Consider the following 27,008-nt stretch of genomic DNA (forward strand, 5'->3'; position numbering starts at 1 on the left):
TAGTATTCAGTCCTTTTAGCTGCAAAATCAAATGCCCCCAATGGAATACAAAAAGAAATCAACATCAGATATATATTTCAAACACATTACACAAGTGATTAAAGAAAAAAGGGAAGAAAACTAAAATAAACCTACTTGCATAACAGCCTGTGCACAACCCCTTGAGATTTTAGAGTGGGATGAATATGTTTCAGACTGTGCCACTAATGTGACGTTTTAATGGTGTGAGAATGATAAACAAAACTTCTTAGAGATAGATAATAAATGATAGAAGTCTGCTATACAATTTAAAGGCCCAAATAAACAAATATGCATTGAATGGACATCTCACCAAACCTGGTGATGGATGCAAGAGAATGTTGTCACTTTTTGTGGACAATGAAGCAAAACCACAGAAACCAGCAGGAGAAGCAGCCAAGTTTAGCCACCACATTTGGCTACATATATTTATATCCTATAAATACACAGGCAGCATCTAAACAAGGATACAACTGTCATTCCCTTTGTGAGAAAATGATTCGTTGTACCATGCTAATAACATACTCTGAAGTAGCGAGGAATCAGAATCAATTTTCATGAAATAATACCAGAATGTGATTCCACACTTCAGTAATAATATTTTCTGCTGTAAATGTGCAGCAAGGATGTGTGCAGCCAAGGGGTGGTAAACACAGATCCAGGGAATTATGCAGCATCTGGTCCAATCCAGTTAGCAGCGAGGGCAGGGGAGGAGGACACAGGAGGACACGTTCTGAGCTATGATGGCTTATGCTGATAAGGGACCTGGCTGGAATTACTCCTTGGGTGAGCTCATTTCATACTCTGAGCATGATGCTATCACAGAAGTGCTTAAAATGAAAGCCAGTACAGAGATTCCCATTATTTTGCTTGATTCGGGAAAAAAAAAATCATTTACACTGAAAGCTTTGGCTTCATTCTTATCACAAAGTGTGAGTTACACAATATGTCATCACAGGAATTGCATGTCCCAAGGAAAAAACTCTTGATTTCATTTAATTTAAATCAAAGCAGAACTGGGTCAATTTGAAATACCATCATGACTGCTTTGTTTATCAATAAAGACCATGTACTACTGCCCATAACTCAATTTTAGGACTATATTATCTAGCAGTTTTATAATCAAGATTGTGTTTCCTACTGGAAATTATATAAGCTTGGACAAGGATAACATTCAACATTATCAACTGGGAGGCACCAGAGTTATGATTTCTAGGCACAAGTAGTAATTGGATTGGAAGGCAAAGTTCAAGAAAACAGTAATACTCTTGTGTATTAACAGAAGGCCTGTTCTGCTCTGTAGTGCACTACCCAAGGCCATTTCCTTCCTTAATATTAAAATTCTAATCAGCCTTCATTTCATCTGCAGAAATTTATGACCTAGTCCAAGTTCTGTGTATAGATTTAGAAACAAACAGACCTGGAATATGAGAGCCAGCATGTTATAAATTCTCAATTCAACTATAAAAATCTGTACATGCACAGGGGGGGAATGTTTAAAAGACACTGAGTTCCCCACTGTGCCACACAGTGAATTATTGCTATGAACCCTGCAAATGTTTTAGTCTCTAAATACAGCTGTATTAATTCCAGATTTGATATTAAGATCCTAGATATCAAACCCTGAGGAAACTGGACTCACTGTAGAAGAAATTAAAATGGAGAGCTATAACCACAAGAAGAAATTCTTCACAAATTTGCCTTCAGCAGTGCTTTGCAAACTATGGGGCACCCACTGCAAGCAATGTGCCTGTTTATTCTAAGTGGTTTGTAAGAGCTGCCAGAAAACCTGAGCATGTTCTCCTAAGCACTGCTGCTGTTTAAGTCGGTGCCTTTGGCAGGGTCTGTGTTTGAGGACTTCCAGAATACTGGAAAGCAAACTGCTGCTTCTAAACAGAGAAAATAGTTAGCTCACTCAAACCCTTAGCTGTTGGAGTTTTTTTTTTGCTCCCAAGGAGACACCTATGACTTGAGTATGATATCTCAAAATTAAGCCAACAGTAAAGGCAAGGAAAAGGAAGTCTGGGAAACGGAACAAAAGAATGTTTACTCTGCAAGGCAAATCAGGGAAATGGCTAGAAGGGCAGAATTACAAATCTAAGTGCTTGAGTTTCCAAACAAAACATTAAAACATCAAGCTCACTCTTCAAAGAGCAGCAACAAATCCTGAAGATCACAAGTGTAAGGGTGTGTGTTGTCTTCATGCCTCGACACAGCTCGAGAGTAGTTCAGAACAAATCAGTGGGCCACTGAGAACTGCAATGTGGCAAACCCACCACACCACTTCCTCCCTGTTGCCAGATCCCATTCTTTTCTGTCTCAACAACACCTTTAGCCCACCTGCAGCTCATCCCTGCTCAAGCACTGCAGCACTCACCATCCTCTCCTTGAGCACCCTTCTGCAGTCCTTCACCTCTGGCAGGAGGAGCAGACCTGCAAACCAGTAAGCTCTGTCACTGACAGACTGGAAGGCAGCTCTGTGTCCCAGCAGCAGGCTGGCTGACAGAAGCTGGTGCCATCAGGCAGTACCAGCACTGGAGGCACTGCAGCTATCCCAGTGTCTGGAGGTTGTCACATCCACACAGCTGCTGGCAGGAAGGTGCCCACGTCAACTGGCCAAAGGTGGTCACACCTGGTGCCAGCAGGTTACAGAAAGTGCTCTTCAGCCATCAGCTCTGCAGCTCTGACACAGATACCTGTGAAATGTCAGCCCTCTGGGTGTGTGAATACAAAGAAAGCCAGGTCAGCCTACAAGGCTGGGACATTGCACAGTCTAATGTGGGATGGGTTAGATCTTAGATAAAGAATTTTCAGTGATCATGTCAAATAAAGAAGGGATGGTGAAGTGCAAGAAACTGCTCCAGCTGGTCATGGAAGCACTGCTAAGGCATTCAGCCAAGTTCCCAGGCCATAGCACTGCCTCCAGACACCAGCACCAGCTTCTAAATCCAGAATGGCTCCACTGCCTTACACTAAACTCAGAACCAGTTTGTTGCAATACCCTGGGAGGGAGAGGAAATAGGAGGAGGAAAAGAAGCCTCCCTCAGTCCACACAGTTTGGCAGTAGGTAGAATTGCCTAGAGTCCATCAAGTAAAATTGCATGTTAATTGTAAGGTAATTTGCAGTATTTGAATACCATTTCCTCCCTGCTTTCCCACTCCATAATACACACCTGACAATTAGAAGCAACTCTGTGGGTGCCCTCACACTGATCCATCTGCAGTTATCAACATACAAATGTTGATTTGCCAAACTTAACATCCTGCAGATGCTGTTCCAGCAGGTGCTGCTGGGGCTACTTCTATTTCAGACTCCATAAGCACTTCACTGACTGACCAACAGCTCTAAACTACATTTGGGAAAACATCCCAGATCTCAAACTTTCTCTTTAGTCTCTCTGAGCATCTATGAATAATGAAATAAGAAAATTTACAAAATACCACTACAAACAAGCAGTTGCAGAAAGTGGAAGTTAAGAATGTGATTGGATTATGATCTTTATAAACTTAATAATACAAAAAAAATTCTACAAATTAGAGCCTGTAAATGAATCTTCATTTATATAACAAGCAATAAGAAAAATCTCACAGGACCTAATAGCAATTGAGACTGACTTTCAGTGTCTGGGTGCACAGGCAGACTCTTCTGGGTGACTTTTCACTTCTGCTGTGTCTCAATCTCTTCAATAAAACAGTGGTTTTGCAAATGCTGAGGAAAGTTTAGGGTTTTTTGTATTTAATAGACTACAGCCATGGCAAAGACTATTTATCTATTTTTTTTTTAAATTGTACACATCTAAAGCACATGATCAAATATCTTTAGAAAGGATGTGGCACAGCTTTTATTCTGCCTGCTTACTCTAGATGAGTTACTCTTAAAAAAATAATTTACAAAACAACAAAAAATCCTGCTCAACTGATAAGCACATAAATTTCAACAGAAGACACAATGCCAAAAATCACAAGGAGTTACAGGGAGCTGACACACACTGCACGTGTGAACCTAGAGCTGAAAAGTTTAGTCTCATATAAAATGGACTAAATTAAAATTTCTCTAACACAAGAGAGACACTAAACTCTGACATTAAGATTTACTATTGTGGAGAGCAGACATACAGTAGTGAAGGCAGCATCTGCCACTTGGAAATCAGCTGAGTGACTTCTAACCTGGCACTTGTGCAAATCTGTGTGTACTACAACATAAAAATATTAATTGAGAAGCATATCAAGTTAGGCTTGTCAGCTTTAATATTTTCTGGTGATTTGAATGGGGCCAGAGAATAAGATAAGTATCTTTACAAATCCAGTTGGCTTTACTTCAAATGCAAAAGCTTGTTTCTAAGCTGCACAAGAACAGGAGCCTTGTAAAATCAAATTCTGAATGCAAAGCCAACCCAGTTCTGCTCATCATCTTGTACTCTGAATCCTGTCTGCAGCAACAGTTTCTGGTGAGCTCACTGTACTTCCCTGAAATCCTGTACAACATACAATAATTTTTGTAAGAATTTGGGATTTTTTTGCATTAGAGCTACACCCATCTCAGAGACAATCTCTAATTTTTGTACTTAAAACAAGTTTTGATTTTTTGAAGTTTACACTAATGAAATATTTTCATTGGCACTGATAAGCTCAAGATTATTGGAGCTTTCTTTGCAGCTTTTAGGGAGTTTTTTAATCAAGCTGGTCAGTATTCCCCATTTACCAGTGCAGATCAGCTTAATTTGTTTAGCAGCTAAAACTTGGAGCCAACAACGGTATTTTCAAAACAAATACATCAAGTTAAATTAAGCAAGGGCAGTTGTGGTTCATCTGAATCATATGGCTCCAGATTTCAAATCTAAGCTAAGGAAATAGAGGTTATGACATCCTGCAGCTGCGACAAGTCCTGTTCATAAAGCAACATTAAATCAAGACCACTTGGCCAGTTCAGGCAGTTGCTTGTGTGGAAGTGAAAGATCCCATGAGAACATTAAAAAAAAGAAAGGTTCTGGTGTCCCAGCCAAACCCCCCTTCCTCCACTTAATGCTACCAGGGACTAAGTTTCTTCAGAGCAAATGACTGGAAGGTTGTTGCCAAGTAATTGCTACTGATTTATTTACATCCAATACCAGGGAACAGCAATCAAACACTTGGCAAAATGCACGGGCGAGTAGATTACAAATACTCCCATGCTACACAAATGCCAAGTGCCTGAGCCTGCCCCTGGTTTTCAGAAAGGTCCTTTGGGTGATTTGATTCACACAAATGCTCACATCAGCACAGGGACACGTCAGTGGCAGGGAGAAGCAGCTGCAGCTTCATCGAGGCAGTGATGGGGTGCTGCCAGTTAGGGGCACAGCACCACACAGAGAGAAGCTTTCATTCAGCAGGGAGTCTCAGGAAGGAGAAAGGATTTGGTCTGGAAATGTTATTTTCCAGTCTCCTGTTTTGTAGCATTCATCCCTAGAAGTGAGGCCAGGAGTGATGGAGATCTGAGCAACCTGGTCTGGTGTGGCCACAGCAGTGGGGCTGAAGCAGATGATCTTTAAGGTCTCTTAAAACCCAGGCAGTTCTGGGATTCTAGGATTTTAAGATCTATTTATTGAACAATAAGTACTGATCAAATACCTGAGAGTTTGCATTTTCAGTCAGAGCAGATGGAAAAAGTCTTTTCCAAAAATTTTGTGAGAGAGTACTGGTGGCTGAAGCAGAGGGACCATTCACTGAACCTCTGAGTACCAGGAAAAAAAGTGCCTGTAGCTTTTTTTTTTTAATTTTTTTTTTAATTTTTTTTTTTTTTTAAGCAGGGAGGAAGCATGAAACAGTAGTACTGGTTGATGACTTTCATGACACTATCTGGATGCCAGTGTCATGCTGTGTAAACATGTGGATCCATTAGACAGTTGTTGGAAGCAGTGAATTCCAATTTTGATCTAGTGATAGGACTCCTGCTGTTTGGGGAAAAAAATGGGGTTGTGAAACCACACAAGGAAAATTCTTCAGACTTCTTAAAAAAAACAAAACAGTGTGAACAATGATGTCCTGGATGGGCTACAGATCCCAGCCTCTGGAGAGTCCCAACACACAGAAAAAACACCTGAGCTCTTGGCTCTGTAACTTTGTAAAACTTAGTCTAATCTGAAAGGATAAAAACATTTGCACGGAGAAAAATTCACGTCCACATGCAGAGTACAAAAGATTTTCCTTGCTAAACTCAACGTGCAGCAGTGATTTGTATCTTCTTGCACATTTCTTGTGCAAGCTGCTGCCGGAACTCCAGCCGGAGCTCTCCAGTATTCCCAGCGATGCTGGCTGGGGAAGGGAGTGGTACTTAACTGCCTTCCTTTGGCTTGTGCTGGCAAAGCAGCACTTCTTGCTTTGTAGCACTTAATGGCCTTAAACACACGTTGAAATTAACTCCTTCATTAGCTACAGAGCTGCTACTCCTTATCACTTTCATTTTTCTTAACTAGAGCACTGCAAAATTTTGTGTTCTGATTCAGAATTCTGTCTGATTAACAAGACACATGAATTATATTTGTCAGAATATAAAACACAAGTCTCATGAATAAAAGTATAATTACACATGACCTTTGAAATCATACTCCATTCTTTCAGCTATCTAGAAATAACTGCGCTCATTCTGCCCATGCCACAACTTCATTTCAAACTGATTAACCAGCATTTTATTCCACTCAAGTTGGCTATATTAAAACAAAAACCAGTGAGTTTCAGCTCCCAGCAAAACTGCAAAGCCACTTTAAGGCTGTCACTACAGAACTTGTTATTCACCTCCACACACTTACAGATGTGAAGAGCTGTGTGTGTAACTTCCATTATGATTCATGTTGTGATTTAATCAATCCTGAAACATTATTTACTACATAAAAGAAATTGTACTTGAACAGCAAGGAAAATCAATGCAAAAGGGCTACTGAGTAACTAAGGAGGAAAGCAGTGAGTCACACCTTATCCTTGGGAAGCTGCAGCAGGTCAGCAGGAGCAAAGCTTCCATTTGGAGACTGCTGGGTGGCCACAGAACTTTTCTCAGCCCAGCCCTAAGAGCTCCATGAGCACACAGCAGTGGTCCTTGCAATGCAGATCTCAGTAATGCACCTTGCTTTGCATATAAAGAGACTTGTGCAACTTTGCCAGCTGAATTCTGCAATTCCCATGTCTAATTCTAGTGATACCCATACCCACAGGACACAACTGCAGCACTCAAGGACTGCATTGCTCAGGGGGAGCCATCTCCTGCAGCCTGGCCTCACACAGCTGGAGCTCCCAGAGCTCCAGATGTGTCACAGCTGTGCCCAGGTGGGACTTCAGCAGAGAGAGGCACCAGGAGAAGCTCTCCACAGTCAGTTTCTGCTCTAAAGCAGGGGTAGCTGTCCCACTGCATCCCTGAATGTAACTTAAATTTGTATGGAAGTATGAACAGAACAGCTGCTCCTTCTTTGCATGGATTTGTGGCAGATTTGTTTTTGTTCTTGAGAAGTGAGGCCAGCCAGAGACTGTGATGAGCCAGCCACTAGTGCAGGGTTTTACAGCCACCACCAGAGCTGGTGTTGGGCATTTCCACGTGTGTGGCACATCACAGAGACACGTTAGCCATGGAAATCCTTTCCTCTTAAGATCAAGACCACATAAAAATAGTAACAGTTTGTCCTTCTATTTACTATTCTCCATCCAACTATGAAGCTAAAATTGCAAGCAAAATACTGGCTGCACTGTTTATTTTTCTTGAGCCCTTAAATGCCAACCACAAGATGTCAAAGAGAGGGCAGAGAGAGGCCAAGGAGAGCAGGGGAGCCCTGACTGGAAAATGTGGTAATAAACAACCATAACTGGTGCTAACAGTAGACAAAAAGTGCATCAGAATGAGATTAGATCTTTTACAGACCAGAGCTGCATCTCTCAATAAAACTTTAATACAAATAAAATGAAGTGGCACAGGCAGCCATCTTAAAACATTTTTTTCCCAGATAAAGTATTCTACTTACCTCAAAATTCAGTCATAATTAAGTACCCTTGAACAAGTTAATCTTTCTTTTTAGGGGAAAATTCATCTACTCTAATTAAAGTTTACTTTTCTCTACAAATATTACTATTCAATCATTAATCTCAGCTCAAACCTCTTTAATTCCTTACGTATGCCTGTTTATATTTTTTTCCTGCTGCAATACATATAGAAATTAGTGCTTTACTTTTTTTTTTCTCCTTTAGATAAGTTGCAGTTGCATACTGAAATAGTGGTCACAAATTCTGAGTGGACAGATATATTGCACTTCTTATAATGTAATAAAATAAAATTGTCTATATTTTTCCCCACAGCATGCAAAGGAGCAAACACATACTCAGTAAAGTGAATTGATGTGACACTGTGTGTCAAACCCACCACTTTTTACAGTAACAAACCAAAGTGACATTTATCGTGGTTTCATATTACAGGACAAATATTTCATATCAGGACTGTTACATGTCAGTTTTAACCCACCAAACATGACATTTTTAATAAGGAGAAGGAAGTTATGGTTCTATTTTTAGATCAATCTACAGATTTTATTCAAGATCTTCAGTTCACCTCACAAGTGTAAATAAAACCATCAGCCCCACTGTGAGGCATTACAACATCAAACACCATCAACGATTATTTTACAGATTTTTTTTTTCCCCTAGTCACTGGATCAAAACACTGGGTATTGTAAATGCTACACAGAGATGTATAGGGAGATGCAGGACAAAAAAAATATGAAAGTGACCTATATTTACCAGATTAGATTAAATTTTGTTTTTATTTCTTTCAATCACTTAGAAGTAACTATTTCATTTTTTTTTCCCTTTTCTCCTCCCAGTGGCTCCATCTCAGACTGACATTCCCCTGGGCTGCACCTCATGTAAGTAGAGCTGTAGCAATACAGTGTGATTATTATTGTGCATGCTTATTTCATCAGTGTAAAACTGTGAAAATATTTAGCAAAACTGGGACTTCTAGACCTGGTATTTATTTCTGTAAAAAGGTACTGGATTACTAAGTGCTGACTGAAGACACAGCTAAGATAAATGACGGTAACTCTCAGGTTGTCCTTCTCACAGATCACAAACCAGGCACCTGAACAGTCTCATGAAGTTACATTCAATTCACTACATCTTTGTGAAATCTGGGCTCTGTGCAAGTGTCCCATCATCCTTGAGGCACTCCAGGGCTCTCTGCCAGGCAGGGAAACCTCTGGAGGCACATCAGAAGGAGTAACAGGCATGACTTGTGCACACTGCTTCCCAAGCCATGTGAAGAAGGAAGGGAGGCTGCAGTGCCCTCCTGGGAGAGCATCCTGACAGCTCAGCTTGCCTTGGAAGCCAAGCCCACGGGAATGAGTGTCATCAACAAGGGCTGGTCAGGAAAGAGGGGAAAGGCAAAGCCAAAGCCAAGCCCTTGCTGGCTCAGCAGGGAAGAGTCACACCTTTAGGAAAGACTTCTAATCCAAACTTAATCTGTTTAGATTTAAAGGACAGACACAAAACTTCATCTTCCACAACTTCATCATTCCATTCATGTGAGCACTGATGGTGCAAACACCAGCAGCACTCTGAGGGGGAATTTGCACACAAGAAAAGAACATGCTTGGGTACAAGGGGTGAGGAACAGGGGACCTGTACAGCCCACTCTAATGAGCAAAGGATGAGAAGCCAGGAATTATTTAATATTAATTCCAGCTCTGCCAGTACCAGCTGCTGTTCTGTTACTCTCAGCAGGTCACCTCATTTTTTTCATATTCTCCTGTGTCCAATAAACATTTTGGTGCCCAATGTCCAACTCCCAATTTAACATTCTAGTCATAAATGCACTGCCTCCCTTTACTTTGATAAAGTACAGTCAGCATCCACAGTAATACTTTTTAAAAATATCTTTCCAACTATTGTGAAACAGGAGCTGACTGTTTATGGAGTACTTATTTTTTATGTCAGTTTACCATAGGGCCTCTTTAGCCACAGGCTTACAGCTGGAGGCCCCAAGGCATTTTTTGGGAGTGGAAACTTTTTGAATTCAGCTCTTAACAAATTTCCAGCCTGCAGTATGTTTTTCATTAGTCTACATGGTGTTATAATAAATGATGCACTTCCTCTTTCATTTTATTATTTTTTTCTTTAAACATGCAACAATTTTTCTGTGTCTGTTTTTTATTACTTTCAATATACTCAACCACACTAATCTTAGAGACTGTGTATAAAGCCAGAAAGGATATATTGAATAAAATATCAGCTACAGCAAGACAAGCTTTTAAGTTTGAATTCTTCACTAAAGGCCAGTCACAAACCCATTACATGTATGCAGCTCCATAGGCAATGACTCTTTTAGAGGCTATTGTTAAAAGAAAAAAAAAATCTGTTACCCTAATACCTAGAGTTGGTGTAGAAAGGGCTCTCCAACATATTCACCTTCAAGATACTTAGTTTGAAAAGTCTGATCCCATTGGAAATTCTCCACTACAGGTCCCACTGTATGTGCTTGCCTTCTCTAAATATATTTTTAATGTAGTTGATACACACACTTTTTAAGAGAGTCTTCCATCTATATGTTTCCCTCTCTCTGTAATTTTTAATAAGAATGTATTCCTGGGGGCTGACAGCACCAGGAAAACGAGGCAATGCCAACAAGAAGAGATTCCAGTCAAACATCATCATGTCTGGCATACTGTGTATCATTTACAAATCTTTGATTTCCAAATGAATGGCAGTTCAAAGTACACATGAAACACAGATACTTTCTGCTTATGTACACAGAGATTGTGAGAGATTAAATCATTTTTAATTAAAGACTTCAGCAGGTGTCAGTTCATGGAACCCTCTGAATTTGGTTTAAGATGATGTATGTTGCACAGTTACCCAGCAGAACTTTAAATACAAGCAGAATCAAAGAGACTTTCCTAAACAAAGACAAGAAAAGCTACTTTTTAAGAGGGTTTGAAGTTTGCTACTACTGATCTGTCATTTATGGAACGTCACATACTTCCTTGGGAAACATTTTAGAGCACTTAAAAAATAAACAACCCCCAGCAAACAGCCCCATGAGACAGAGCCCCAGGCCACACAAGATGTTTTAATTTCACTGGGGTTTTGCTGTGCCTCTGTTTAGGCATCTAACTACCCAAAGTTAATTTGCAGCATCAAGGCCTAAACCAGAAAATTTAAAAGTGTTCTGGACTCAAGTAACAAGAGTTTAAACATGGAAATGGAACTACTTCCAAGTAATTTTTCTCTACATCATACTTCAGAGTGAGAGCAATATGAGGGACACCCTGCTTCTCCATTACTCAGAGATTCTTCATTTCTCCTTTTAAAGGAAATCCAAAGATTAATTTAAAGCCATCTGATGAAAATGCCTTAATATTTACCTTCATATTTTGTAGTAATATATAGTGAATTCAAGTGATTTCAGAAGTTATCCTGGATGCTTCTCATTTCAAGATGTTAAATATTGGCTCTCAGAAATTTCCATTACACATTGTCTGACAATATTTGCTGCTCTGGAGTACATGAACTGACTTTTAATTCTTACAGAGGTAATGACAATAAAGTTTGTAGAAGTTGGGCACAGGTGACATTTTAGAATTTCATATTTATTGCAAGTTCCTCCTTTCCAGGTCCATAAAGTAAGTGTAAAAAATGGTTAGAACTGCCAAATGTGTAAATTCTCTCGATCCTTTCATCAGTTAGAGCTGCTCTCAGTCTGGTCTCCTAATCACCCTTTAAAAATGAGGGCACCACGACATCTTGGCAGCAGCGTGACACCTGAGGACAGTAAAGGAGCACACCTGTAATCCTGGCATTTTATAACTAGTAAATCACCAGCTGAAGTCCCAAAGCCAAGAGCACGCCATTACAGAGCTGTGGGAAGGAAAAAGTGAGGGAGGCAGAGCCAGGCATCCACCAGCTGACAGTCAGGGATGCAGGGACAGAGAGCAGAACAAAGAGCAGAACAAAGGCTGCTGAGCAGCCAGGCTGGCATCTGCAGCACTGAAGTTCCAGCCTACAGCCCAAATGCTGCTTTATGAAACCCACAGCAAAGTTTAAAGGTGGCACAGGATGGGGAACATGAATTTAACAATTAACAATTTTTGGAGCTTCAATTGATCCCAAAGGGAAGACTGAGCACTCTCATATAAACCAGCTTTGCCTTTTGCAGTTACCTTCCCTTACTTACTTATTACAATACTGCATACAGAGAAATCTGAAAATAAAAAATGGTAGGAACCAAGATTTGTTTGACTGCTTCAGCAATATGGTACAAACCTGGAGTAACCACAAAGGCTCAAATTACTAAATATCCACCAGTGCAACCAAGAAATATTTTTCTTGGTGTAACCAGTGTGACCAAGAGCTCCTGAATTTTATCAAGCTGGCTGCAGACAGTGTAAGGAATCTCCCTTAGCCAGGAAGGAAAAATGCCTAAATTCAGGTGAGATTCTTTTGTGCAGCTATGGCAGGCACAGGTTACAAAGTGGGTCTTTGTATGGCTGCTCCACCTCCAGCTTTACTTGCTGGGAGCTGGTTATGTAACTAACACAAAAGAAAATAACCATTTCTGGGTTGTTTTCCTTTGCAAGCCCTGGGCTGCCAGCAGGAACTGAGAGAATTCAAAGGCAGCTTCCCCTCTGTTGCTCTTTTGGGTGTTTCTCTTTGAAGTGGCACCCTGAGTGGCTGCTCATTCACCAGTTTTGTAGGTAGCTTTTAAAGCAATACTTTCCACCCTTCAAGCTTAAGTACAGAAACATACAACTAATTAAACCAAGTTAGTGGTGTTACTATTTCAGCCTTTTATTTCTACTTGGTGTCAGACTCTTAACACGAAAAGACTCTTTGTAGTAGGATTTCAGACACTCTGGGGAAAATTATGAACTTTAAGACTGATCTGATCTGATCTGGTTTGTGCAACACACGAACAATCTAAGGAAACCATTTAGCTACTGCTTGAAGGAAAATTCATTCTAAAATCCAGAAGCAGAGTCAAACTTTGCAGTGCTACTGTGCTGTATTTAACTGATGATTTAACCCTTTGTTTTGACATGCTATTTTAAATCACTTTTTTCCCATCAAAAGAAGACTTGCAAAAATTCCATATTTTAGGCTAAGTAGATTTCCTGGCTAGGAAATCTTTGGTAACAGATAAATGAACCACTAGCCTGCCAAATGGCTCTAATGCAACAAAAATTGCATCTATTGCTGCTTGTAATTGTAGTGGCCAAACTACTGTTTCCAAATATTTTCCTGGTATGAAATGTTTGTAAACCAGTCTCTTGCACTGCTGTCTAACTCCAGGAACATTCTCCAGGATGATTTTAGTTCTTAAATAAATTTAAAAAAAAAAAAATCCCACATTATTAAGAATTACTGTGGAGAAGAAATTTCAGTAAATGTCTTACCATAATGGCTCACTCCCATTTCCACACACTGTGTATGTTGTTTATTTTCATTCTTTGAGCATGGGATTTTATAGCCATAATTATCTCATTTTCTCACAGTACAAACAGTCCAATTTTCATTCATTAAGGTCAATATTTTCATTGTATTCTTCCTCTGTTTTTTTTTCCTCCTTTTAAAATTTGCTATGAACAATAATTACAATAGATTTATGCTATCAAAATATCTCTTGGGGTAGAGATTTATTAATAAATTGTTTTTTCACATGAGCATAGATCAAAAGTGGCAATAGTAAAATGGACAGCTAGAGGAAATGATGCTTTAACTCCAGTTCCATTCTCCATAACCTTTAGAAGAAATGTACAATCATGGAACTCCAAAGATTTTTGTGCAACAATTTTCTCCAAAATCTGGAAGGCTTCAGGAAGTAATGTGCAGTCAAGCAGATTTTAGAAGCTGGTAGCACTTCATGGTCAGCTGGCTGTGAAATCCCACTCACTAGCACAGTCTGGGGCTTGCAAACTTGGTGCTTTACAACTTTTTTAAAGGGTTGAAGGTTGGGGAGACTGCAACCAAGCATTTATTAAGGAAGACAGTAATACCCTGGACTTTTTCCTTTGCTTGTGCTTTCTCCTGCTCCTCCTGTGTAGTAAGCTTCAAAAATAACCCAGAGGGTTAAAGCCCTTCCTGCCTCCCCACCACCTGAGGTCTGCAAAGGAAAGAGCTGCTGAAAGCCTGGCAACAGGAAAAGGTCAGGAGCTGTGTATTATATCCTGTATGTTTGGATTAGCCCACAATAGCTAAATAAACTGATCTGATGTCTAATGACATTTTCAAACAGTAGCTAACAAAATTAGCCAAAGTATGCAGAGACAAAAGATGCACACAGACACACCAAAAAACGTCTCAAATACATCCTCACAAGCAATGACCTAATGGAATTTCAGCAGTTTGGCCACACCAATCAGGGTCAAATATAAAGGAACTCAAAAAAACCTGCTGACTAGAAAAGACAAATACTCCTGCCTTGACCGTTATTACCACTCCTACTGACAGGCAACTATCAGGTTTTTTACAGGACAGAGGCTGTGCCAGGGCTGTGGCACATGCAGCTTCCACAGCCAGCCTCACCAGAGCTCACCTGGAACAGCCTCAGGGAGAGCTGGGTGAATTCCTCAAACCTGAGACGCTGCATCTGAGGAATGAATGTGTGATTAATGGGGTTGCAGCACTGGTACAATTGTGGTCGCCTTTTTAAAGTTCTCCATCAAAGTTCTTGCAACCTGAAATACTGTAGCAGATGAAAAATGAAAGGGACTCAAAGCTGTACCCATATAAAAGGCAATGCTAAAGCAACTAATCTAAAATTTGCAAATAAGTCTTGCTAACCTCAGCTGATTTGCACATCCAGTTTCATTTTTTATGTAATTACCAAATCATTTTCAGACTTGTTATGACCAAATATGAACTTGCTGAATATTCACACTAAGATGAACAGAAATAAACAGTCTTGAATGAATCCCATTAATACTACACCTTGCTTTACACTTAAAACAGTAATACTGAAAATGAGAAGGAATGTTAGTGGGGATTGGCTTCATTCTGTGCAATGAACCAGGAGATCTTTGCCCTGAGTTTCTCTGTCATGAACTTGCATTCCTCTGAAGGTACCAGCTTAAGATAAAAGTACACTGAGGAATATTTGTGATAATCCTTGCTATGGATAACCACTCTTTATAGATACTCTGCACGTGGATATGAAGGGCTGCAACACACCCACTAATTCACTAATATTGTAGTGATGTTTCAATGAAACCACTTCAGCTCATAAAAATAATACTCTGCCAGCCACAGTCCTGAATAATACTTTCACTTTAACCTTGTGATTAGTTTATTCCACCTGAATCACTGACTCTGCCTAAGTTACTGCACAGAGCACTCCTGAAAGGTGAACTTCTAAAAATCATTTTAATGTCAAACAAAATTGAACAGAACTTTGTTTTGGTCCTATTTGGCTTCTGTAAGTAAAAACTATTACTATAATTATCTATCAATTAGATGTAGCAGCATGTTAGGGACATCAGCACTTTAAACATATGGTGATTTAAACATTTCAACCACTACAGATTATTCTGTAAACAAAAACCTGCACTGTTCACATCCCACTTTCATATTAACAAAGTTACCTGTAATTATGAACTTCAGGGCTGTGCATTAACTTTACAGCACCATCAGCCATGACAGACATATTTGGGTTGAGATGGACAGTGTATGAATCAAGCCAATTTTCAATCTAAAAATTAATCTTGTGAGGAGACCTCCAAGGCTTCTGTGATCCCTGCTGCTTAGTGGTGACAAATAAAAACTGCATGATGTTCTCTGTGTCCCATACCAGACACCTGTCCAGCTGAACCTTTACCATGGGTACAGCAAAAATATCTTAAAGGTGTTTTAGGTGAGCTAATTTTCCTGGCAGGTCACAGAAGAGGCTCCACCTTCACTGAGGTTTGTCCTTGCTGACTTTGCAATGAGGCAGAGTTAAAAAATAAGTCATTAAAGTAAACCTCAACATTTCCCTCAGTCCCCTCGTGGCCAGGACCAAGTCTCAGAACTCAGAAAAATCTATCCCACATCCATGGATTCTTCATTCATTTTAGGGTTAATCTCCTTTATGGTTGATAAGTAGAAGTGCATCTTAAACTTCTAAAGTTCTATTAAATATGGATATTGTTGAAAAGTGGACCTTTATGGTTAAAGCACAACAATCTCCTCTGCCCCACAAGTTCCTCAGTAACTCCTTGATCAGCTACCAATTGTTACTACAAGTAGTTACACAGCATAATCATGTCAGGGATTCCATATCTCTGCACTCAAACAAACCTTGTGGAAAGTCTGCTGAACAAAACCAACCAGGAAAACAGGAAAAGTATTAGGTTGTGGGCACTGCAGCCTGAAAGAAGTGATGGACTGGTGGGGCCTATAAGAGCAAGCAGTTGCCTCTATAAAACCAAGAGAGCACAGACTGGAAGGAGCCACATTATTACCTCCTGCTCTCCCTGGAGACAGAGGAGTGCTATTCCATCTCCCAATCTCTGCATGTTATTCCTGCAAAAAGCTGATATACTAAAGTTTATGAGGTCTGAATTTCAAAAGGAAAGCACACTTCCCCTTCAATTCCATGCCTAACTGTCACTGGTATTATGAAATATAAATCAACAACAGTTTGGGTTTTCCTCTCTGTGTTTCAAAATACAAACCATACATAACGGCTTAACCAAATGAGTGATAAGTATAAAATATTACAAACTATAAAAAAAGGAAAAGTCATAATCCTGGGCTGCCCCACACTGTCTCCTCAAAGAAATATTACTTCAGAGATTAAAGAAGTGCTTGTTTATTTAATAATTTGACCGATCTCCAACAATAGAAAATTTAATGGAAAATACTTACAAGGGACCTACAAGCAGAGCTGCTGTGTGATAGACATTGTAAATAGAGACTTGGGGGGTTTTAGCTTTAATATAAACATCAGAAACTTAGCCAAAGGGAACAAAAAATAACTGAACTAAGCAAATACTTAGATCATAAATCACTCAGAAATCACCAACACTCAGAAAGTTCTCAGGTGTTAACCTTGGAGCCTATCTCAGTCCTGTCTAGAAGTTTTAGCTTCTAAGAAATTGCAAAACTAAAAATAAGCAACTAATGGTATAAAATAATAAAACACATTTATATTACATACACCAAAGAAGATACACATGCTAAGATGAAAAACAAATTCTTCATTCATTTTATGGGTCAACTCCTTTATGGTTGATAAGTAAAAACATATATTAAACTTTACTGCTTCAGGGAGGAAGAAAAACACGTAAATTATTTCCTCATCACAGTTTAAAAAGGCAAATTATTTAAAGACTATTTGTATTCAAGCTAAATAGATGGAATAATGATGTTACAGGCTTTTTATTCAAATGCAAAGAATTTACATTTACCTACCACCTCATTAAAGCCAGATGATAGAGCAGCACCATTTTCCTTACATGATTTTTTCCTCCCCAAGTAAAATGTTTCTTCTGAATGCTTAAAAGAATTCTTAAAAGAATTCTGAGGTTTACATTGGCCCTTTTTCAGGTCTAATGTTGGTTACTGTCTAAAGTCTGCAGAGGCCAAGTGTGTGTTGCAGGTTTTGCTGAGCAGCATTGTGTTTCCGAGGGGGGATATGACATGCACAGCTGTGATGAGCAGCTCTGAGTTAAACCACATCTCACTAACACAGTATTTCTGTCAGCTTGGCTCATTCTGCTGCGGGTCCATGACTCTGGCAGTGAATAGCTGCTGTGATGGTCACACTTCCCTGCTGTACCAAAGCTCTCTGGGTGTGATGCAGCCGCTGTTTGTCTCCCGTTACGAAACGACACCAAAGGCTGAGCTGCTCCCCGAACCCCAGCCTGTCCTTTCCAAAAAAAGACCTCTCCAAACCCTTTCACAACCAGGGGCAGGGTCCACAGCACCGTGCCCAGGGCAGCATCAGGCCCTGGCTGCAGCTTAGGGGATTAGGAGCAGGACAGTCACTGCAGCCACAGTGCCAGTGCCACGCCGAGGGCACTGCGGCCACAGCGGCGCTGCCACTGCTCACCCTGCTCAGAAATGAGACACTGCAGCCTCTGCTCAGCTCACCCACCTCGGGCTTGATGGGCAAAATGCTTCTGCCAGCCATCAAGGGACAGCCAGGCAGTGCCTCCCAGGTGAGATTTTAAGCGGTTCTCCTGTTAGATTTCGATTTCTTGGTTTTTAAGAGCCTGGAAAGAATTTACATCAATGCATCTAAGCCTTGGATCAGTAAAAATTAACAGTGTCATCATAAGAAAAAAATGTTTGCTTTTAGATAACAGTTTTTTAGGGAAAACATCACTGTTTGAATTTGTCACACTCCCACTTTATCTGTTGGCCAAAACAAAGTTACAGCAGCTTTCCTCGTGCATATTGATTTTCATGCATATTAGGCTAGATTTCTCATATTTCTTTAGGTAATAACTATGGGCTTTTTATTTATTATTATTATTTATTGCTCTGAATATACAAGATCTCTTTGTTTCTGTATATTAAATGTAGAAGTATTACAGAAGAGAAGTAGAGCAGAGGAATTGATCAAAAGTTAATCCAATTAGTCTTTAAGAGAGTAAAAAAAGTTCTCAGTTTAAGTGAGATCCTTACGAATCTTTTATTCATAGGATAGTAATAAATATGCAGCAAACCATACTGTGAAATACTACTGCAAAGCAGATAGATACAGCAGTAATTAATTAACTAATTAATCACAATTAAGTTGCAATTCCATTTATATAAAAGGGAAGGTAAGCCAAAGGCAAACTTCAAAGCATCAAAAATTTCTTAACTGCAGAAGCTTTGAACAAGCAGAATGACTGCTGTCTTTTTAGCCTTCATAAGCATTTTTAACTGCACTAATCACTGTGATTTTTGCAAATCTGTTTTCTACTGCATGTAGCAAACACCTACCTTCCCTTAGGGCTCTGTCATCTGAACTTTATGTTGTTCTGATAGAAATGCTAAAGCAGCATAAAATGCAGCACCCTATTTGTCATGCCAGCATCACATCTGGCACGTGTTTGATTGGCTCTATCATTTAGGTCTGAGCAGAATTCCGTGGATTTCTACACAAGTCAGACTGATTCTGAAGCGATGCAACGAAGTTAATCAAAGGTCTGGTCAAAGTGATTCATGGAAACATCAATGTTTGTGATTTGTACATCAGACTGATTCATCTGAACTCCTGCATGCAGGATCTGAACATCAGATGTTATCAGAATATTCTGCGTATTTTCCACAACAGCCACAACAAGTATGGCTCATTTAAGTGAAGACAGACCAGCAGGCTCCAGTGACCTCCCTACAAACTGAGCTTTACTGTTCTCAGCACCCAGTGCCTGTGTGGGCTCTGTGAAAACAACCATTTATCAATCATTAGTAAGAAACTGGCTCTCTGACAAACTCATTACTCCTCAGGCTTCCACCCATTAGCACAGGAGGAAGCAGATTATACATTTATTTTTGAGGTGTGCTGACCTCAGCTGGCACCAGGTACCCGCCAAAGCCACTCTATCACTCCCCTCTGTGGCTGGACAGGGGGAGATAATATAATGTATTATTAATATTAACTGAAGGCTCAGAGGAGAGGGAAAGATCACTCACCCATTACCATCCTGAACAAAAGAGACTCAACTTACAGAAAAATTAATTCATTAACCATCAAATTAGAGTAGGGTAATGAGAAATAAAACTGAACACCTTTCCAAAAGCTTGCCAATATAATTTTACATATCAGGACACAAAGGTGCTACAGAAGTAGTTTTTGCTTCCTAAAGCAGGCAAGACTTATTAAAAACAGCATGTTAATTATGAAGTACACTAAGAAATTTCTACAAAAAGTCTGTTCAAATTTTTAGAGAGTTAATTGCTGTATGGCTGTGAATGGATACACCACAGTTAGTAAACACTAGTATTTATTTCCATGTCATGCATGTGGCTATAGTTCCAGGAATTTACACAAATCCTAACCATGGCTTTCCAAAATACCATGGAAAGGATCCAATGTGGGCAGCAGGTGGCTACTGGTGGTAGAGCTTCACAGATGTTTGTGTAATGAGAGGCTTTAGGTGTAAAGAGTCCAGGTTTACAGAGGTCTCAGACTCCTTTGCACATTTCTTCCCACAAAATTACTTTGGGGTTTGGTTTTTTTGCCCTTGGAAACATCTGTCCAGCCTCATGTTGGCCTGGAAAAACAATACCCAGAAGAGTATCTAAGGAAGCATCCCCACCCACAGGTGTGTGGAAGGATGGCCAAGGACTCAAATGAAATCATCAAATACTTAAACCTGTCAAACTCTTTGTCAGCAGCCCAGAACAGAACGTGCTAAGGATTATTTTCAAGTTTGATATATACATATGGCTGCAGTGGAGAGTCTTAGAAGAAATTGAGTTTATTGGTAGAACATTTTGATGACTTAGGGATAAAAACTCCCTGTTGCTGATAAAATGGAGTGGGGAGTGGCACATGGCAAGCAATAGGTGGACAAATCAGAAATCATTCATGTCAGAAGGTTGCCTCAATCCCCTGGTAAATTAAAATTCTTATTCTAAATCTTACCATCTAATAATAACCAACCTTAGATCAGCATTGATATTATAGTAGACCCCCTAGAACATAGATTTAAAATATCTGATGCAGATATTATAAATGGAATAAGATGTAATCAGTAATTATTCAAGTTCATCCAGGAGGCAGCTAGAAGATGCTATTTCCTTCACCAAGCAGTGAAAATTAAAAGCCACAGGAGTGTCAGGAACAAGATGTCTCAGACTTGCCAGCAATTAACAGAAAGATATGTTTATCTCCAGCGGATGTGACAAATTTTGAAGTCATTTCAGCCTTAATGCAACTCTGCTGAGGGCTGATATTTTCCCTTCAAACTCTAAACTCAAACCAGTTTTACAATTCTTCTATATGCTGTCTGATAAAGAACTATGTCAATACTTCTGCCTTTACTGGAAACCTGGTCCCTGTGGTCAGAGTGTCCCACAAGAGTTTCCTCCCCAGCCAGCGTGATGGGCTGGTTGATAAGTCACCGAGTCAGCTTTCACCAGTGTTTCTAATAGGAAACAGCATTATGTTATAGTTTCCAGGAAAAGTACCATCTGTGCCTCCTGTCAGTCTCTGCAGCTGGCACTGAAAGGTCTGTGGGGAATGTTTCTGTAGTGCCAAATTTCAGCAGAGCTCCCTGCCACAAGCCCTGAGCACGGGTGAAGTGGGGGAAGATAAGAGCTGCTGTTTCCACCCTGCCAGCTCACCAGGCCAACTCATTTACACAGTAATTCCAGCACAGTCCATGCACCTCTGACACTCTCTTCCTGGAATAAATTCAGACAGCAAAGCCCAGAATTGGCATCATTTGCATTAATTTTGATTGGCGAGAATCTCTCTTCTTTACTGGAGTGATGATGATTTACAGGAACCAGAAATACAAACATTCCTTACCTGGAGCCTGGGCAATTCCAAAATGCTGGAAATCCAGAGATCCAGGCACCTGCTATCTTGTAAGAGGTGCAAATTACCTGTTTGCATTTATTAAAGACATTACCTAAACAAAGAATTTTACCATAAAACTGTCTTTTATATATTATCTCAAATATTAAAAAGGCTTCAGTGGAAGTTTCTGTGATATGATCTTTACATAAAAACCAGGAACACGTAAGTTTCATAAATTTTTTCCACCAAACTGGTCTTAACTGACCTGTTCTACAATTTAAGTGTCTGTAGACACTGGGAGCAAAACTCCTTGTATTTAAATATTGATGATTGCAAGTTATGAAAAATTTATGAATGAAATCAGCCACTTAGTCTATTAAGTTTCCAAAGTCAGAATAAAGGAATGAAATATTTTCATTAAAAACAGTGGGATAAAGTCTCTACTATGTCCCAACTGCTCTGAGCATCAACATCACAACAGTAAAGATGCCTTCTGAAGGAGCCTGTAACCCTTGTTAGATCCACAGAGTTGCAGTACTTCATATGAAAATCTGCAACTTAAATTCAGTTTTAAAATGAAGGAAATTATTTGCTTGTGTGCTTTCCCAGAAACTGAAATTTTCTGTACTTCATATGAAAATCTGCAACTTAAATTCAGTTTTAAACTGAAGGAAATTATTTACTTGTGTGCTTTCCCAGAAACTGAAATTTTCTGTATTTTTAAATTAATTCTTTTGGTTTCTGTGGCTCACCAGTTACAAGAACACTGAAAATTCTCACAAAAAAAAATTTTTAAAAGTTTGTTTTCGTTGAAGCAGTTAAAAGAATGAAGATATACACTGACTGTTATTTAAGGTTGTTGTTAGTTTTGAAGTAGGATAGTACATCCAAATCAGCTTCCAAGTGCTCTGAAAACATGGGGCAGAACTGCAGCAGAGCTAACTGGCTGTTCAGCACTCTGAACGGCGCCACCTACTCTGCTGATGCTTAAAAGCTGTCACTTCTTGTATTCCAACTGGTCAACTTTATAAAATCCAGAACTGGAAGCACCTTATGTAAGCTGATTTTCTAATACTGCATTCATTCTAATTATTCCTGTTATTTAATACGCCATAAGTTCCTGGAAGTGAATATGAATACTAGGAAAATTACTCAGGTTTTGGTTAGCATGGAACTTTATCTTTTTAAAAAGCATTATCTAGTGGATATTTGAGCATCTCCAAATTGTGTCTCATGTCAGGATCTCTGGCAGCTAAGGCCTGTAGACAGATGAATACAGGTAATCACTGTATAAATTCATTCTGCCTGATGGAATCCTCACCTTCAGAAATGCACAAAAGTAAGGTATTTCACTTTTTGCAGTGATGAAATCTTTTAAGTATTAAAAGTTGCACTGTTCACTCTGCAGTGAATTCTTTCTTGCTGCACAGAAACATTAAAAAAGAAGCAATGTCATGTTTTCCATATAGAAGCTCTTACAGAATTCAGTGATAAAGCTAAGTCAGGAAGGGGTGGAGCAGCACTCCAGTGCCACTCATCCCATGGTGGGACAGGGAGAACTTGACAAAACAAGGCTGAGTTGATGGAGTTAACCCTTGCAGAGCCCCTGGAGCAGCTGTTCCCCAGCAGCTGCCAGGAGGGCACAGCCACTGGAGACCCAACTCCCACAGGGGCTCCACTGCAAAGAAATAAACAGCTCAAAAAAGGAGATTTATCTGGAATGGCAGATGTGCCTGGCAGATAGCATCTGTGTCTCAACAAGGGACTCCTTCCAAACAAATCTTTAGGGGCTGCAGTGCTGGGTTATCTCCTCTCCACAGAACTTCCACCCTGTGGTAGTTGGTTATTTCAACCTTCCAGTGCACCACCACACTGCCACTCTCCAACTGATCTCAAGGGCTCTTAAACACACCATTTAGCAGCTTTGATTATGGTTTCCAGAGTAGCTGATCTTTTTTGTCTTCCTTTATTGGAGTATATTATCTGTTCTCATAAGCTTTAAGCTGCTTAGAAATTGAGAAGGAGAAAGAGAAACCAAAGCAAATGCAATTATTAATTTCTGATGGATACACACATTGCTCTGAGGAACTCTAAAAATAGAAGTTATGCAGTTCTAACCTATGAGAGAATATTCACATCCTAAAAAAACACTTGCCATACCCTAAAATCACATTTTTCTCCATCCTCCAAACAAAAAGCCTATCTGAACTAATTTCTTGATGCTTGGTGACCCATGGCAGCAATTTGCAGACTCACTTTTGACATGGCCTTACATGAACTCAGCTTCCCAAAGACCTGAACAATCTAAACAGATGCCAGATGTGCAGCTGACATTATTGATAATTATATTACATTAATTAATTTTACATATTATTTTTACATATTATTTATACATTTAAAATAACAATGATAAGTAACAACAACAAAAGGTCAAAACAGGAGGGAAAAAAGCATCTATTTAGCAGGTTGCCAAGAGGCCAGGGCAGTAAGCAGATTATCATGGCACAACTGGGATCTGAATCACCAGGTAGCTGCTATGCAGATGATTTACCACAAAGATGGTGCTTACAGAATGAAAGGATAAACAAATGAGACAGAGCTTGCCAACATCTGTGGAACAATAACAACTCAGCTAGTGAGGGGGGAACTCACAGGAAAGAGCTCTGAAGACAACATATATTCAGAATTTCTGGAAAAGCAGAGTGAGCAACATCAAAAGGTGACCAAAGCAAAATGCAAAGATCAATTTCAGGAACACGAGTATCTCTGTACTTGTGCCACGTGCAACAGTTCTTGAGAATGTAATCTTTATTGCTGATTCAAAATACCAAACAGCCTGAGACATCCTGCAGGAAAGTCACAAAGTAGAAGTGAAAGCATGTCATGCTTGGAAACCCTGTCATAAGTGGGATATGATACTGTGTGTGTGTCATATGATCAAATAATGATGGGAGGTGCAATGTTAATTGTAAGAAGTCATCAGGGAGAGATAAAGAGGAAAACATTGGCCAGGTGAATGTGAAACTCAAGGGGTATTTTAAGAAATCAGGAAATATAAGTAGGAATTAATGCATGGACAGAAGGAACGTTAAAGGAAAAATAGTGGTCCAAGAGAAGGCAATTGCCTAGAGAGCTGAAAATGGGTTCACAGCACTTAAATTGTGCAGAATCAAGCAGGAGTAAGCAAGAGTGAAGTTATATAAGTGAAAAATCTTGGGTTTATTTTAATTATTAATTATTGTTATGCTGCTACTAAAGCAAGTTGTATAGCACAGAGAAAAGGTTTAGAAAACCAAAACCCGAGCCTAATGAAGGGTGGAATCAGCAGGACCAGGGGGTTGGGTGACTGCTCTTCCATGAGCTCACTTGCCACGAGTGGCAAACCCCTTGTTCCCTCTCTTTCAACTGACCTACTCTTGCTTTATGATTTGTACTTTTTAAAATACACAACACAGGCTTATGATATTCAGTGCTACTTTGCAGCAATTATCCCTGTTGTTTGATGGTGCCTTCTTTCACCTTACACAGCACTCAATTAACCACACTGTAAATGGAACCAGTATCAATTGTGAACTTCCCCCTGCCAAACTGGTCAATGGTTGCACCACAAAGAATAAATGATAGGGTTGGAAGGGGCCTGTTTTTCAGCCCAGCCCCCAGTATCAAGCAGGATTTTCTTCTCCACTCATGTTAAAAGCATTTTATCTGAGCTGTATCACTACATTATAAACAGCAGCAACTCAGCAACTGGATGAGAAAAGAATATTCTGAAATCTACTTGCCTGCACTGCTGCATTTCCCCCTCCTTGCTTCTAACCTGAGCTATTTAGTTTTACTTTTCTGCATATCCAGCCTACAAGTTATTTGCTAATCCCTGTGGTATGTATGTAAGCCCGAAGAAATGTCATGTTACCCAGACTGAGGTAGCAGCAATGCAACACTTCACTCTCCACTTGAGAATTCAGTGTGTTCCCCTTGATGTACAACTAATTGTAAGTTTGTTATTTTCCAGAAATATTGATCATCCACTATTTAAAGTTTTAAGAATTAATCCATAAGTAATATTCAGCATGACACTTTGAAAAAGCACCTTTCAAACCCAAATGAGGAACTGCCAATCTACTAAGTCATGGTCTATATACACATGCAGAACTTCTGGCCATGATTTTTAATTTGCTCAGTCTAGATCTGAAGCAAATCTGTGCTGCCCAGCAAAGCTCTGTGTAGAGCCCAGCTTTCCCATAGGCAGCACCAGGTTTCAGTCTGTAGGAATTTAGAGATCCTGTGGGAACTCAAGAGGACATGACAAAGGAACAAGTGTTTGGCATGATTAGAGACTCACCTTGTTGACAACAGCTTTATTAGCTATGTACTTTACTAACTATTAGTTTATAATGATACCACAGCTTGTGAGAACACATTCAGAGGTCAGATAAACCAGGTAGGAGCTACATCACAGGTAGATGATAATAAAGCAAGTAGACAAACCATGTATTGTATAAACAAAAAAAATCTGCAGAGCAAAGAGACAGTGCTGCAGCTGGACGAAGGGTTGTTTTTTTAAGTCAAATAAAATAATCCGAGCGTAGAATGGTCATGCTTCAAACTCTTACCCAACCTGCTCTGCAACTTAGTGCTGCATTATGAATGAAAATGTCTGAAAAAGCCTGACTGCAGCTATGGACTCTGTAATACAACTGAGCAGAACTTCATTTTTTTTCTCATTGTTTAGAGTTCATTTTACAGCTCTTTTCTAAAATAATCTTTGCCACCAAGTGCTCTCAACTTTTTCTGCTGTGTTGCAAGAAGTTTTTTCTTAAGTACTTCTTGGACATTGCAATCTAAATAAAACCACCTTTAGTTTTAATGGTGTGTAAAGAAATTGGCTTTTGGCCGAATATGAGCACTGTAAAAGTGCTTCTACATGACTACCTTTTTTACTTTGCTGTTTCCCTGGTGAACTTAGAATGATTAAAGTCCTTCTGAAGTTCTGAAGCACCAAAAATGAGATGCCACAGTTTGTAACATGGAGTTATCCAGAGCACATACACAGTTCTGTCTGTGGACTATGTATCTAACAGGAACAGGGGAATTTTCTGCTATTTGGGAGCTGCAGTGGTTTGACAATATTCGTAATGAACCTTTAAATACAAGCTGTGGTCAGATAGAGTAACTCGAGACAAACTGGATGACCATTTTTAGACTTGACAGAATACCCTGAGTTGGAAGGGACCCACCAGGATCTAGTCCAAGTGTTAAGCAAATGGCCCATATGGAGATCAAACCCACAAGGTTGGTGTTGTTAGCATCATGCTCTACACAACTGAGCTAATCTCAGGTTTAGTGTTTTTCCGGTATTTATTTCATAAATACCTGCTTGTTTTTTCAGTAAGGGATGCTACACTGGTGTTTATTTGCTATGGAATAAAGCTTCAGAATTTCTAAATATAAGACAAATTACTTTGAAAAAGGCAGCTCTCTGTTCTGGTTGGTGATATCCGTTGGAAACATACTTCAAAGGCAGTAACTTTTCAAAAGTCTGAGGAGT

At 39.6% G+C, this 27,008-nt stretch overlaps 2 protein-coding genes across 4 annotated transcripts in view; one reads left to right on the forward strand and one right to left on the reverse strand.

Moving 5' to 3' along the window:
- Nucleotides 1-27,008, reverse strand: part of C14H7orf50 (chromosome 14 C7orf50 homolog) — a 118,762-nt gene that overhangs the window by 42,795 nt on the left and 48,959 nt on the right. The gene's annotated exons all lie outside the window — the stretch shown is intronic.
- Nucleotides 1-27,008, forward strand: part of GPR146 (G protein-coupled receptor 146) — a 45,421-nt gene that overhangs the window by 12,578 nt on the left and 5,835 nt on the right. The window contains exon 2 of one of the 3 annotated variants that reach the window (XM_056502935.1): nucleotides 8,853-8,894. The exons of 1 other annotated variant lie outside the window; for it this stretch is intronic. The gene's annotated coding sequence lies outside the window, so the exon portion shown is untranslated. Of the gene's footprint in view, nucleotides 1-8,852; nucleotides 8,895-17,996; nucleotides 18,162-27,008 lie in introns of those variants that run through there. One more of the 3 variants, XM_056502938.1, reaches the window with a different exon arrangement.

The sequence above is a fragment of the Oenanthe melanoleuca genome, chromosome 14, assembly GCF_029582105.1.
Source record: "Oenanthe melanoleuca isolate GR-GAL-2019-014 chromosome 14, OMel1.0, whole genome shotgun sequence".
In the NCBI taxonomy this organism is placed as follows: Eukaryota; Metazoa; Chordata; class Aves; order Passeriformes; family Muscicapidae; genus Oenanthe; species Oenanthe melanoleuca.